General features: G+C 47.8%; 1 long non-coding RNA gene across 1 annotated transcript; it reads right to left on the reverse strand.

The window, feature by feature from the left end:
• Positions 1–11,941: 11,941 nt before the first annotated feature.
• LOC114809987 lies at positions 11,942–13,116 on the reverse strand. The gene is made up of 3 exons (XR_003757745.2): positions 12,964–13,116; positions 12,269–12,422; positions 11,942–12,175 (listed from the first exon to the last, which is right to left on the reverse strand). It is a non-coding gene; the product is annotated as an uncharacterized LOC114809987 (long non-coding RNA).
• Positions 13,117–13,892: the final 776 nt, after the last annotated feature.

Raw genomic sequence — 13,892 nt, forward strand, 5'->3', positions numbered from 1 at the left:
ATGAGGGAACTGAGGCCCAGAGAAGTGAAGTGACTCGCCCACGGTCACACGGCTGCCAAGTGGCAGAGCCGGGAGTCGAACCCATGACCTCTGACTCCGAAGCCCGGGCTCTTTCCACTGAGCCGCGCTGCTAGTGATTTAACACCGCTACTTTGTGCGGGGCGGGGGGGCGTCGGGGAGGGGGGCGGCACATGAGCAGAATGCTATGGATGCCTGTCTTCTTGTTTTGTTTTGTGGTCTGTCTCCCCCCTTCTAGACTGTGAGCGCATCGTTGGGCAGGGATTGTCTCTATCTGCCGCCGAATTGTACTTTCCAAGCGCTTCGTACAGAGCTCCGCACGCAGGAAGCGCTCAATAAATACGAATGAAAGAACGAACCGGTGCAGGTGACCCGAACCGCTTCCGTGGGCGAGCTCTGAAGAACACGGTATAAGAAAGCTTCAGAGAGTATCTCATCCCAGCTGAAAACTGGGAGTCCGTTCGGTCGATCAATCAATGATTTTTACGGTATTAATTCTTTCTGTGCGTAGAGCACTGTACTAAACGCTTCGGTGAATACGATACAATAGAGTTGGTTGCGTAGACTCACCGTGGCGGAGGAGAGAACGACATTACGCACCGCGATCGAGAAAGTGGTTCTTTTGGGGCCAAAGCTTAGCAAAGAACGAGAGGGAGCGGAACCGAAGAGAAAACAGAATCAGGCGCTGCGGCCTACAGACGCGTCAGAAACATAAGTCACAACGTTCTTGTGCTCCCAACATAGTTGTGGGTTTGCGTACTGGCCTTTTCTAATAATGTTGGTATTTGTTAAGCGCTTACTATGTGCCGAGCCCTGTTCTAAGCGCTGGGGTAGACACAGAGGAATCAGGTTGTCCCACGTGGGGCTCACGGTCTTAATCGCCATTTTACAGATGAGGTAACTGAGGCACCGAGAAGTGAAGTGACTCGCCCAGAGTCACACAGCTGACAAGTGGCCGAGCCGGGATTCGAACCCACGACCTCCGACTCCAAAGCCCGGGCTCCGTCCACAGAGCCACGCTGCTTTTCTCCTTTTAGACTCTAAGTTCACTGTGGGAGATTAACATGTCTGTGAATTCTGTTGTATTGTCTTCTCCCAAGCGCTTAGTAAAACGCTCTGCACATAGGAAAGGTTCAAAAATACTACTGATTGATTGATTGATTGATTGATTGATTTCAGTCACCCCTGCCCACCGAAGTTCATAGAACCACTAAATATCAGTTTATTTATTCCCCTTTTCATTCATTTGTTCACTTTTTGATCACCACTCGGACTGTAAGCCCTTGGAGGGCAGGGATCGAGTCTCTCAACTCAATCCCCGCTCTGCCACTTAGCTGTGTGACTGTGGGCAAGTCACTTCACTTCTCTGTGTCCCAGTTCCCTCATCTGTGAGCCTCACGTGGGACGACCTGATGACCCTATATCTACCCCAGCGCTTAGAACAGTGCTCGGCACATAGTAAGCGCTTAACAAATACCAACATTATTATTATTATTATTATTGTACCGCGCTCTTCCAGACACTTGTAAAGTGCTCTGCACACAGTAAGCGCTCGAGAAATAATCGATGGATCGATTGACCTTCGCTTTTATTTTCACACCTGCTATTTGTAAACTGTTTTTTGCTGATTCTCCCGTCGGAGTGTAAGATCCTCAGAGTCCATGATAATAATGATGATAATTATGGTATTTGTTAAGCACTTACCTTGTGCCAGACACTGTACTAAGAGGCGGGATGGATACGAGCAAACTGGGTGGGACACCTTGTCCCATGTGGGGCTCACAATCTCGATTCCCCATTTGACAGATGAGGTAACTGAGGCCCAGGGAAGTGAAGCGACTTGCTCAAGGTCACCCAGAGGACACGTGACGGAGCTGGGATTAGAACCCATGACCTTCTGACTCCCAGGCCTCATGTTTCCTGCTTGTAAGCAGCTGCTAAAATGATGATGATGATGATGATGATGATGATGATGATGATGATGATGATGGAAAAAGCAACGTGGTTTAGTGGAAAGAGCCGGGCTTGGGAGTCAGAGGTCATGGGTTCTAATCAGGATACTGCCACTTAGTGTGACTTTGGGCAAGTCACTTCATTTCTCTAGCCCTCAGTTTCCTCAACTGTAAAATGGGCATTAACACTGTGAACCGCACGTGGGACAACCTGATTACCTTGCCTCTCCCCCAGCGCTTAGAACAGTGCCCGGTACATAGTAAGCACTTAACAAATACCAACATCGTAATTATTATTATTATTATTCTTATCCCGGCTCTACAATTATTTGCTGTGTGACCTTGGGCGAGTCTCTTTGCCTTTCTGCGCCTCACTTCCCTCATCTTGAAAATGGGGATTCAATACCCGCTGCCCCTCCTACTTAGAATCTGAGCCTCGTGTCGGACCTGACGATCTTTATCCATCCCGGTGCTTTCTACGATGTTTAGCACAGAGCAAGGGCTTAAGAAATATGACACTTCTCATTCTTATGACGGTGACAGCGATGAGGCTTTTTCAATCTCACATTAAAGCCTAACATTAATCCTAGACCCATTTCGTCACACATTTTCCTACACCGGCCTAGATTTTCTCATACAGCGTTTTGGCCGGAAAGTCGCAGATGAAGTAGAATCGACGAGTTGCTCAAAAGATGATTGTTGTTTTCAGCTCGAGCCGTGGCGAACGTTCCACGTCAAGCGTGTTTTCAATTATCCACGGTTTCCTCCTTGTTGTTTCTCCCGCTTGGCAAACCTATTGAATTTCCTCTGAGAAGCGGTGGTCATGTCCTTGTTCTCCGAGTATCGAACATCCGGTGCTCGATAATGTTTCTGAAACAAATTAGTTAATCATAATAGAGCCGACTCTTTCCTCCAGTCAGGACGGGGAGGGCGATGTGGTTTGTGAGTCCCCCCAAAGTTCAATTCTTGGAAGACTATGGGTAATAATGATGTTGGTATTTGTTAAGCGCTTACTATGTGCCGAGCACCGTTCTAAGCGCTGGGGGAGGTACAGGGTCATCGGGTTGTCCCACGTGAGGCTCACGATCTTAATCCCCATTTTACAGTTGAGGGAACTGAGGCCCAGAGAGGTGAAGTGACTCGCCCACAGTCACACAGCTGACAAGTGGCCGAGCCGGGAGTCGAACCTATGACCTCTGACTCCCAAGCCCGGGCTCTTTCCACTGAGCCACGCTATCTACAGTATAAGGGTTTGTATCTCCCGGTAGACTGTAGAGTCCCACAAATCAGAGATCATGTTTTCTAACACTTTTTTTTGCTCTTCCAGACACATAATAATAATAATAGTCATTGTGGACTTTGTTATTCATTCAATCGTATTTATTGAACGCTTACTGCTTTCGGAGCGTTAAGCGCTTGCTTTGCGGTGAGCACTGGGGTGGATCCAAGCAAATCATGTTGGACGCAGTCCCCGTCCCACATGGGGCTCACAGTCTCCATCCCCATGTTACAGATGAGGTTACTGAGGCCCAGAGAAGTGAAGTGACTTACCCAAGATCACACATAGAACAGCGGTCAGCATTCGCAGTTCTTAGCAATCTGCTATTGATTAGAGATACGATATTCATGCGTTCAACCATATTTATCGAGCGCTTACTGGGTGCAGAACACTGTACTAAGCGCTTGGGATGTACAATACGGCAACGGATAGAGACAATCCCCGTCCAACAACGGGCTCAGAGTCTAAAACGGAGAGACGGACAGCAAAACAAAATCTGCCATCTTCCCTTCTTGGGTTGAGGTACACGGACTATGTCTGATCTGACTACCTTCCCTTTGTTGGAGAGCTTAGCACAGTGCTTGGCACACAACCTTGCCCAGCGGATAACACAGGTAAATATCCGGCAGTCTTGGAACGCTGAGGGTCTCTGACCCATCCAGGGTGTTGTGATAGACGGTCGGTGTTTGTATTTGTTAAGCGCTTACTATGTGCCGAGCACTGTTCTAAGCGCTGGGGTAGATACAGGGTCATCGGGTCGTCCCACGTGAGGCTCACAGTCTTAATCTCCATTTTACAGATGAGGTAACTGAGGCCCAGAGAAGTGAAGCGACTCGCCCACAGTCACACAGCTGCCAGGGGGCAGAGCCGGGAGTCGAACCCATGACCTCTGACTCCCAAGCCCGGGCTCTTTCCCCTGAGCCACGCTGCTTCCGTGCACTCTCCTCTTCTCCCACTCTCATTCATTCACTCAATCATATTTACTGAGCGCTTACTGTGTGCAGAGCACTGTACTAAGCGTTTGACTTGCCCACTTTGTTCTTTCCCCCTCCCAGCCCCACAGCACTAATGAACGTACGTGTAATTTTATTTCTTTGTATTGATAATAATGTTGGTATTTGTTAAGCGCTCACTATGTGCAGAGCACTGTTCTAAGCGCTGGGGTAGACATAGGGGAATCAGGTTGTCCCACGTGGGGCTCACAGTCTTAATCCCCATTTTACAGATGAGGTAACTGAGGCCCAGAGAAGCAACGTGGCTCAGTGGAAAGAGCACGGGCTTTGGAGTCAGAGTTCATGAGTTCGAATCCCAGCTCTGCCCCTTGTCAGCTGTGTGACTGTGGGCGAGTCACTTCACTTCTCTGGGCCTCAGTGACCTCATCTGTAAAATGGGGATTGACTGTGAGCCCCACGTGGGACAACTTGATTCCCCTGTGTCTACCCCAGCGCTTAGAACAGTGCTCTGCACATAGTAAGCGCTTAACAAATACCAACATTATTATTATTATTATTATTAAGTGACTTGCCCACAGTCACACAGCTGACAAGGGGCAGAGCTGGGATTCGAACTCATGACCTCTCTCTCCCCACGTCTAGACTGTCAGCTGGTGGTGGACAGGAAATGTGTGTGTTTATTTTTGTACTGCACTCTCCCAAGCGCTTAGTACAGTGCTCTGCACAGCAGCGTGGCTCAGTGGAAACAGCCCGGGCTCCGGAGTCAGAGGTCATGGGTTCGATTCCCAGCTCTGCCACTTGTCAGCCGTGTGACTGTGGGCGAGTCACTTCACTTCTCTGGGCCTCAGTGACCTCATCTGTAAAATGGGGATGAAGACCGTGAGCCTCACGTGGGACGACCTGATGACCCTGTATCTCCCCCAGCGCTTAGAACAGTGCTCTGCACAGAGTAAGCGCTTAACAAATACCAGCGTTACATTACAATAAGTGCTCAATAAATACGATTGAATGAATGCACTAGATAGAGGCTGTGGGATTTGTCTGGAGGCTAGAGGGATATTGGATCTTCAAAGTTAAGAAGTTTTGTAAACGATCACCCGACGGGGAAGTTCCACTTATCTTTTTCAATCGATCAACCAATTAATCAGTGGTATTTATTGAGTGCTTACTAAGTGCAGAGCACTTTGCTAAGCGCTTGGGAGAGTACAGCAGAATTAACAGATCCATTCCCCGCCCATAACAAGCTTACAGTCTTGAAGGGGAGACAGAACTTAATAAGAATAAACAAGAAATTTCGAAGATTTTCAAAGATCATTTGGAAAGACAAAGAGGTCTTCATCCTGCCATTAAATAATAATGATAATCAAGGTATTAGTTAAGTGCTTCCTATGTGCCATTCAATCATTCATCCGTTCATTCATCCATTCGTTTTTATTGAGTGCTTACTGTGCGCATAGCACCGTGCTAAGCGCTTAGGAGAGTACAGTATAAGAATAGACACATTCCTGCCCCCGACGAGCTCACAGTCTGGAGGGGGAGACAGACGTTGATATAAATAAATAAATGAACAAATAAATAAATAGATAAATCAAAAATTCCAGTGCCAGGCACTGTACTAAATGCTAGGATCAACACAAGATTATCAGGTCACATGCAGTCCCTGTCCCACTTGGGGCTCGCAGTCTAAGGTATTCAGGCCTCATTTTGCAGATGAGGAAACTGAGGCACAGAGAAGACAAGTGATTGCCCCAGGTCAGAAAGCTGGCATACAGCAGAGTCGAAATTAGAACCCAGGTCCTCTCACTCCCTGACCCGTGCTCTTTCCATTCATTCATTTATTCAACCATATTTACGGAGCACTTACTGTGTGCCAAGCACTATACTAAGCGCTTGGAAACAGATAGAGACAATTCCTACCCAACAGCGGGCTCACGGTCTAAATGGGGGAGACAGACCACAGAACGAAGCAAGTAGACGGGCATCAATACCATCAAAATAGATAAATAGAATTATAGATATATACACATCATTAATAAAATAAATAGAATAATAGGTCACTCTGCTTTATACTGCCTTTGGGCTCAGTTAATGGAGAAAGATCATGTGTACCATAACTGAAAATGTTGAAAAACCTCTTTATTTAACCACTCACTCATTTCTCTCTCTCTCCACTCCTTTTCTTCCTCCTTTCTATAGACTCCATGAGTGTCGGTCTCCCCCGAATCGGGTGTAAATTCTTTCAAACCCGAGAATACATCTTTTGACTCTGCTGTACTCTCCCATGTGCTCAGTACAGTGCTCTGCACACAGTAGAGGGCCAGTAAATACAATTCATTTCATTCATTTGTATTTATTGAGTGCTAACTGTGTGCAAGGCACTGTACTGAACGATTGATTGCACCACTGGGGAGACTGGATCTAAGGAATTCTGAGAATCGTGGACCAAGAGTGAGAGTGGAAACATCAGATTATACATTTTAGTGCCCTTAAAGACTCCGTATGTGCTGTGCTGATTGCTGAGAAAATAGTAGTGTTCAAAGGAGAGCAATCATTCATTCATTCATTCATTCATTCATTCAATAGTATTTATTGAGCGCTCACTATGTGCAGAGCACTGTACTAAGCGCTTGGAATGAACAAGTCGGCCACAGATAGAGACGGTCCCTGCCGTTTGACGGGCTTCAACCAGTCCTCTAGGCCGTAAACTCACCGAGGGCAGGGATTCATTCATTCGATCGCATTTATTGAGCGCATACTGTGTGGAAACAGCCTGGGCTTCGGAGTCAGAGGTCGCGGGTTCGAATGCCGGCTCTGCCACTCGTCAGCTGTGTGACTGTGGGCGAGTCACTTCACTTCTCTGGGCCTAAGTTACCTCATCTGGAAAATGGGGATGAAGACTGCGAGCTTCGCGTGGGACGACCTGATGACCCTGTATCTATCCTAGCGCGTAGAACAGTGCCGGGCACATAGTAAGCGCTTAACAAATACCAACATTATTATTAATACTAAGCACTTGGAATGTACAATTCGGCAACAGCGACGATCCCTGCCCAACAGTGGGCTCACATCTTAAAAGGGGGAGACAGAAAAATAAAACAAGTAGTTAGGCCTCTCTACCATCAAAACAGAGAAATAGAATCATAGCTATATGCACATTATTAATAAAATAGAGGAATGAATGTTATAGACAGATATACACCAGCGCTGTGGGGGTAGAGCAGAGGGAGGGAAACGGGGCGACGGGGAGGGGAGGAGAAGCAGAGGAAAAGGGGGGGCTCAGTCTGGGAAGGCTTCCCGGAGGAGGTGAGCTCTCAGTAGGGCTTTGAAAAGGGGAAGAGAGTGAGTTTGGCGGAGGTGAGGAGGGAGGGCCTTCCGGGACGGCGGGAGGACGAGGCCCGGGGATCGTATCTATCAACTCTATTATATTGTATTCTCCCAAGTGTTTAGTGCCGTGTTTTACGCAGAGAAAGCACTCAACGAATACTATCGATTCATTTATTAATTGACGGTATTTATTGAACACCTTCACCCCGTATACTCTCAATCTACTGAGCTCTAGGGCGAGTACAGCTTTAACAAGCTACTACTAATAATGATGGTATTTGTTAAGCATTTACTATGTGCCCAACACCGTTCTAAGCGCTGAGCACTGTTCTAAGCACTGGCGTTCTCAATCCTCAAGGAGCTTACCGTCTAAAGAGGTTGACAGAAGTGACTTATAAATGTGGGAAGAAGAGGAAGAGCAAGTATAATAATGTAGAGAAGCGGCGTGGCTCAGTGGAAAGAGCCCGGGCTTGGGAGTCGGGGGTCATGAGTTCGAATCCCAGCCCTGCCACTCGTCAGCTGTGCGACTGTGGGCGAGTCACTTCACTTCTCGGTGCCTCAGTTCCCTCATCTGTAAAATGGGGATGAAGACTGCGAGCCCCACGTGGGACGACCTGATTCCCCCGTGTCTACCCCAGCGCTTAGAACAGTGCTCGGCCCATAGTAAGCGCTTAACGAATACCAACATTATTACTATTATTATCATGATAATAAAGCAGGCATTTGTTAAACACTTGCTCTGTGTCAAGCTCTGTTCTAAGCGCCGGGGAAGGTGAAATATAATCAGGGCAGGCACGGTCCCCGTCTCACATAGAGGTCACCGACTAAGGGGGAGGGAGAATAAGTTTTTAATCACCATTTAATGTGAGAGGTGATTGAGGCACAGAGAAACTAAGCGAGTTGTCCAAAGTAACCGAGTAGATCGGGTCCAGAGTTAAATTTGGCCACGGGTCTTCTGAATCCCATTTTCTGCAGGTCAAACTGCACATGTAAAGGGAAATATTCCCGTTTATTGCTGTATTGGAATCTCCCAAACTCTTAGCACCAGTGCTCTGCGCACAGTAAGTGCTCGATTAATATGACTAAATGAATGAATATGCTTATTTTCATTCAGAAATGATTATTATTGTTATTGCAATCAGCATTACTGTCATCATTCGAAATATTATGGGTGATAGGAAAATTCAGATGAATTGGTCTTAAAATGTTTGATTCTCCTCAAGATTTCATCCATCAGGTAATGGGTTCTTGTCCCGGATCTGCCACTTGTCAGCTGTGTGACTTTGGGCAAGACACTTCACTTCTCTGTGCCTCAGTTTCCTCAAAATGGGGATTAAGACTGTGAGCCCCATGTGGGACAACCGGATTACCTTGTATCTACCCCATTACTTAGAACAGTGCCTGGCACTTACTAAGTGCTTAACAAATACCATCATCATTACTATTATCATTACTGTTATAATAATAATGTTGGTATTTGTTAAGCGCTTACTATGTGCGGAGCACCGTTCTAAGCGCTGGGGTAGACACGGGGGAATCAGGTCGTCCCACGTGGGGCTCGCAGTCTTCATCCCCATTTGACAGATGAGGGAACTGAGGCCCAGAGAAGTGAAGTGACTTGCCCACAGTCACACAGCTGACGAGTGGCAGGGCGGGGATTCGAACTCATGACCTCTGACTCCAAAGCCCGGGCTCTTTCCACTGAGCCACGCTGCTTCTCTCTCTTTATTGAGCACTAACCTTGTGCTGAGCATAGGACTAAGCGCTCGGGAGAGGAGTGGCAGAGGTTGGTAGACCCATTCCCTGGCCACAGAAGCCCCCTCTCTCCACCTCACAGCACTTATGGATAATCTGTAATTTTATTTATTTAAATTGATATCTCTTTACTTGATGTCCATCTTCTCGCCCTAGGCCGTGAGCTTGTTGTGGGCAGGGATTGTCTCTCTTTATGGCCCTATTGTACTTTCCCAAGCGCTTAGTATATTGCTCTGCGCACAGTAAGCGTTCAATAAATACCACTGAATTGAATGAACAAGATTTTTGTACTTCTAATGTGCTTCCACCACCTCTAGTGATTTGCGGTCGAAGGTGCAGCTTGGGCCCAAAAGTGGTGACGTTCCCTATTTAACGCCATAATTTAACGCTTTAGGCCAATCTGCCTCACAGATGGCCTCCACGAACAAGAAGGCCTTAATCTTTCCTGGAACAATAATAATTAACAAGGGTTATGGTATCTGTTAAGTGCTTACTATGTGCCAGGCACTGTATTAAGCGCTGGAGAGAGGCAGCGTGGCTCACTGGAAAGAGCCCGGGCTTGGAAGTCAGAGGTCACGGGTTCTAATCCCGACTTCGCCGCTTGCCAGCTGGGTGACTTTGGGCAAGTCACTTAACTTCTCTGTGCCTCAGTTACCTCATCTGTCAAATGGAGATTAAAACTGTGAGCCCCACGTGGGACAACCTGATCACCTTGTATCCCCCAGTGCTTAGAACAGTGCTCGGCACATAGTAAGAGCTTGACAAATACCACCATTGATTTATTTTATTTTACAAGCAAATTGGGTTGGACACATTCCGTGTCCCACGTGGGGCTCACAGTCTCCATCCCTATTTTTACAGATGAGGTAACTGAGGCCCAGAGAAGTGAAATGACTTACCCAAGATCACACAGCAGACAAGCGGCAGAGCCGGGATTAGAACCCATGACCTTCTGACTCCCAGGCTTGGGCTCTGGTGACAAAAGTCTAGGCCTGACAGAGTCATCCACATAGTGCATTTTTCACCAGTGAACTGGACAGGTTGACTTGGTCACCAGTTGGTCCCATCTGGAAATCTCACTTTTGTCCCACGGAAAGAAATTTTTAGCACACAGATCTGCTTGAAACAATCAGGATGACCCAATTCCTAATGATAATGATAATAATGGTGGTATTTGTTAAGCGTTCACTATGCGCAAAGCACCGTTCTACGCTCTGGGGGGGATACCAGGTGATCAGCTTGTCCCATGTGGGGCTCACAGTTTTAATCCCCATTTTACAGATGAGATCACTGTAAATCTGATTTGCCCCAAGTCACACAGCTGGCAAGCGGTGGAGCCGGGATTAGAACCCATGACCTCTGACTCCCAAGCCTGGGTTCTTTCCACTGAGCCACGCTCCTTCTCAGTTCCTTCTACGTGAGGCTGCTGGCTCGCAGGATGCGTGCTGATTTCGTGCTTTCCTCTACAGTCTCAGAAGCAGCGTGGCTAGAGGCCGGGCCTGGGATTCAGAAGGACCTGGGTTTCAATCTCCGCTCTGCCACGTTTCTGTTTAGTGACCTTGGGCAAGTCACTTCACTTCTCTGTACCTTGGTTAAGCCAACAGTAAAATGGGGATAAAATACCTAATCTCCCTTTCATTCATTCAATAGTATTTATTGAGCGCTTACTATGTGCAGAGCACTGTACTAAGCGCTTGGAATGAACAAGTCGGCAACAGATAGAGACGGTCCCTGCCGTTTGACGGGCTCACGGTCTGATCGGGGGAGACGGACAGACAAGCACACTCCCTCCCACTATGACTGTGAACCCCATGTGGAGACTCCACATAGTAGAGAAGCAGCGTGGCTCAGTGGAAAGAGCCCGGGCTTGGGAGTCAGAGGTCATGGGTTCGAATCCCGGCTCTGCCGCTCGTCAGCTGTGCGACTGTGGGCGAGTCACTTCACTTCTCTGGGCCTCAGTTACCTCGTCTGCAAAATGGGGACGAAGACTGCGAGCCTCACGTGGGACAACCTGATGACCCTGTATCTACCCCAGCGCTTAGAACAGCGGTCTGCACGTAGTAAGCGCTTAACAAATACCAACACTGTTATGTGGGTTAGGAATTGTTTCCCACATTCTCCCACGACCTTAGTACCGTGCTCTGTTGAGAGTAAGTACTCTATAAATATGATTGATTGCCTGATCTGTATCTGCCCCAGTGCTTAGGACAGTGCTTGCCTCGGGGTAAGCATTTAACAAGTGATACTATCGCTATTATTAGTATTGAGAAGCAGCGTGACTCAGCGGAAAGAGCCCGGGCTTGGGAGTCAGAGGTCGTGGTTTCGAATCCCGGCTCCGCCACCTGTCTGCTGGGTGACCTTGGGCGAGTCACTTCACTTCTCTGAGCCTCAGTGACCTCATCTGCATGAATGGGGATTCAAAAACGTGAGCCCCACGTGGGACGATCTGATGATCCTGTATCAACCCCAGCGCTTAGAACAGTGCTCTGCACATAGTAAGCGCTTAACAAACACCATAATTATTACCCAGCGCTTAGAACAGTGCTCTGCACAGAGTAAGCGCTTAACAAATACCAACAGTATCATTTCTATAAATCCGCTACCGTGGGTTCCATCCAAAGGTAAGTAACCGGGTAGTGAATGTATAAGGATGCATTTAATCAGGCCGATACCAGTTTATTTCATTGGTAGTTCTCGCTTTTTGCTGTCACAGATTGAATTTGCATTATTCTCCATTGCGTGTCTCCAATTTATTTCAGCCTGGACCCCCTGGGGCGGGAGGGGGAAACCCCTTGCTAAAAGGAGCTGAGCTTGCGACTGTCCTTTCCCGCCGTTGCCATATTTCCTGAGCTTACTACAGTGTCTGAGACACAGTAAGCGCTTCACAGGTACCACTGGACAAAAAAAAGGAGGCATGTGACCTCAGCTGTCTGATAATGGAGAGAGCTGAGATCTAGAAGATCTGAAGGGGGAGAGACGTTTCCCACCTCAGCCTCTCCAGATTCTTCTGCCGGCGGTCGCTCCATCCGTTGTAACGGCAGAAATATTCTTTTCTGGGCATCTGACCCAGATATCTCTATAGCTCTTCACTTTCCCGACGAAGCATTCGGAATGAGCTATTTCCAATCCCGAAAGTGCCTGCTGTTTGAGGAGAAAAGATCATAGAAAAAGTTAACAAAAAACTGACGGAGGAACAGCACGCTGGGAGATTTTTTAACCAACAGTTTTTTTTTTTTCTTCTGCTCCAGTTTCTCCATGGCCATTGCATTAATTAGAAATTTAGGTAAATGACATGTGCCCTAATTTTTTATTTCTGCCAGGAGAACAATTAGGCCATTAGAAGTAACAAATGGTTTGGACGCATGTTGCCTGTTGAAAATTTTCAAGCTACATTATTTCTGACAAGAAAAAACAAATAGTCGGTTGTATTGGCCAATTTCTACCAGAAGCAATGTCAGCTGTAGCAGATGCGACGTACATTCTGGCTGCTTTTTTTTTTTCCTATTGTCATGCCTCATTAAAGATGTGCTGACTCTTGTGAATTCCCGTTTCCTTTAGGTAAATAGTTATTTACATGAACTGCGACATTTTTCTTTTGGTGACAATTTCTAATTGTTCAGGCAACCGAGGGCGATCTATTCAACGCCTAGGAAGAAACAAAAAAAAACCCGAAACCTTTCACCTTAGAAAGAAATTACTCGAAATTAACTATCCTTTCACAAGGAAAGGCAGAATTTCCAAGCGGACAGATTAGCTCCTCCTTAGCCCCAGATGTTAAGCGTTTTCCACATTTCCCCACTGGTGGTTTCTCTGGAGAACCGTTGCTCGTGTTGGAGTGGGAGACGTTCTGGCTCTCTGGAGGTTCCAGGGCCTTCCTGACGCGGAGGGAAGAGCGCGGGGGTCATCTGGGGGGGGGGGGCTCTGGCCTTGCACCGTCAATCTTCTGGGGAGCCTCGGTGGAAGGCCGGGAGCGGGGGACTCCAGGAAATGGACGAGGCCGGGCTGATGGCCCTGGTAAATGGAAACTGGGGGAGTCCCCCCGCTGCAATCTCCTCTACCTCCACCCTGCCACCGGCCCCTGAGCCCTGGAGACAGCCGTTTGTGCCTTGCAAGAATGAGGCTGCCGAAGATGAGCAGGGCCGAGCCACCGAACCACAACCGAGGCCCACGTGACCACCGCCTCCTGCTTAGAAGCAGTTCTGCTTCTGTCTCCAACCCTGAGCCCATAACGGTTTCTGAGCATCTCATTAAAGTCAGGATATTCTGAATTATGTATCGAAGGTGGCTCTCTCTGTCTCTCTCCCTCTTAGCTTCCCTCCCTTTTTTTTCTCTCCCTCAGCTTCTCTCTGTCTCTCCCTGATTCTCTCGCTCCGTCTCCTTTTTTCTTTCCTGTCCCTCTGGATCTCTCTTCCCTCACTTAAGCCCTCAGTTCTTAGAGAAGCAGCCTGGCGTAGTGGGTAGAGCCCGGGCCTGGGAGTCAGAAGGTTATGGGGTTCTAATCCCGACTCTGCCGCTTGTCTGCCGTGTGACCGTGGGCAAGTCACTTCACTTCTCTGTGCCTCAGTTGCCTCATCTGTAAAAAATGGGGATTAAGAATGTGAGCCCATGGTG

Source organism: Ornithorhynchus anatinus, chromosome 3, assembly GCF_004115215.2.
Source record: "Ornithorhynchus anatinus isolate Pmale09 chromosome 3, mOrnAna1.pri.v4, whole genome shotgun sequence".
Lineage (NCBI taxonomy): Eukaryota > Metazoa > Chordata > Mammalia > Monotremata > Ornithorhynchidae > Ornithorhynchus > Ornithorhynchus anatinus.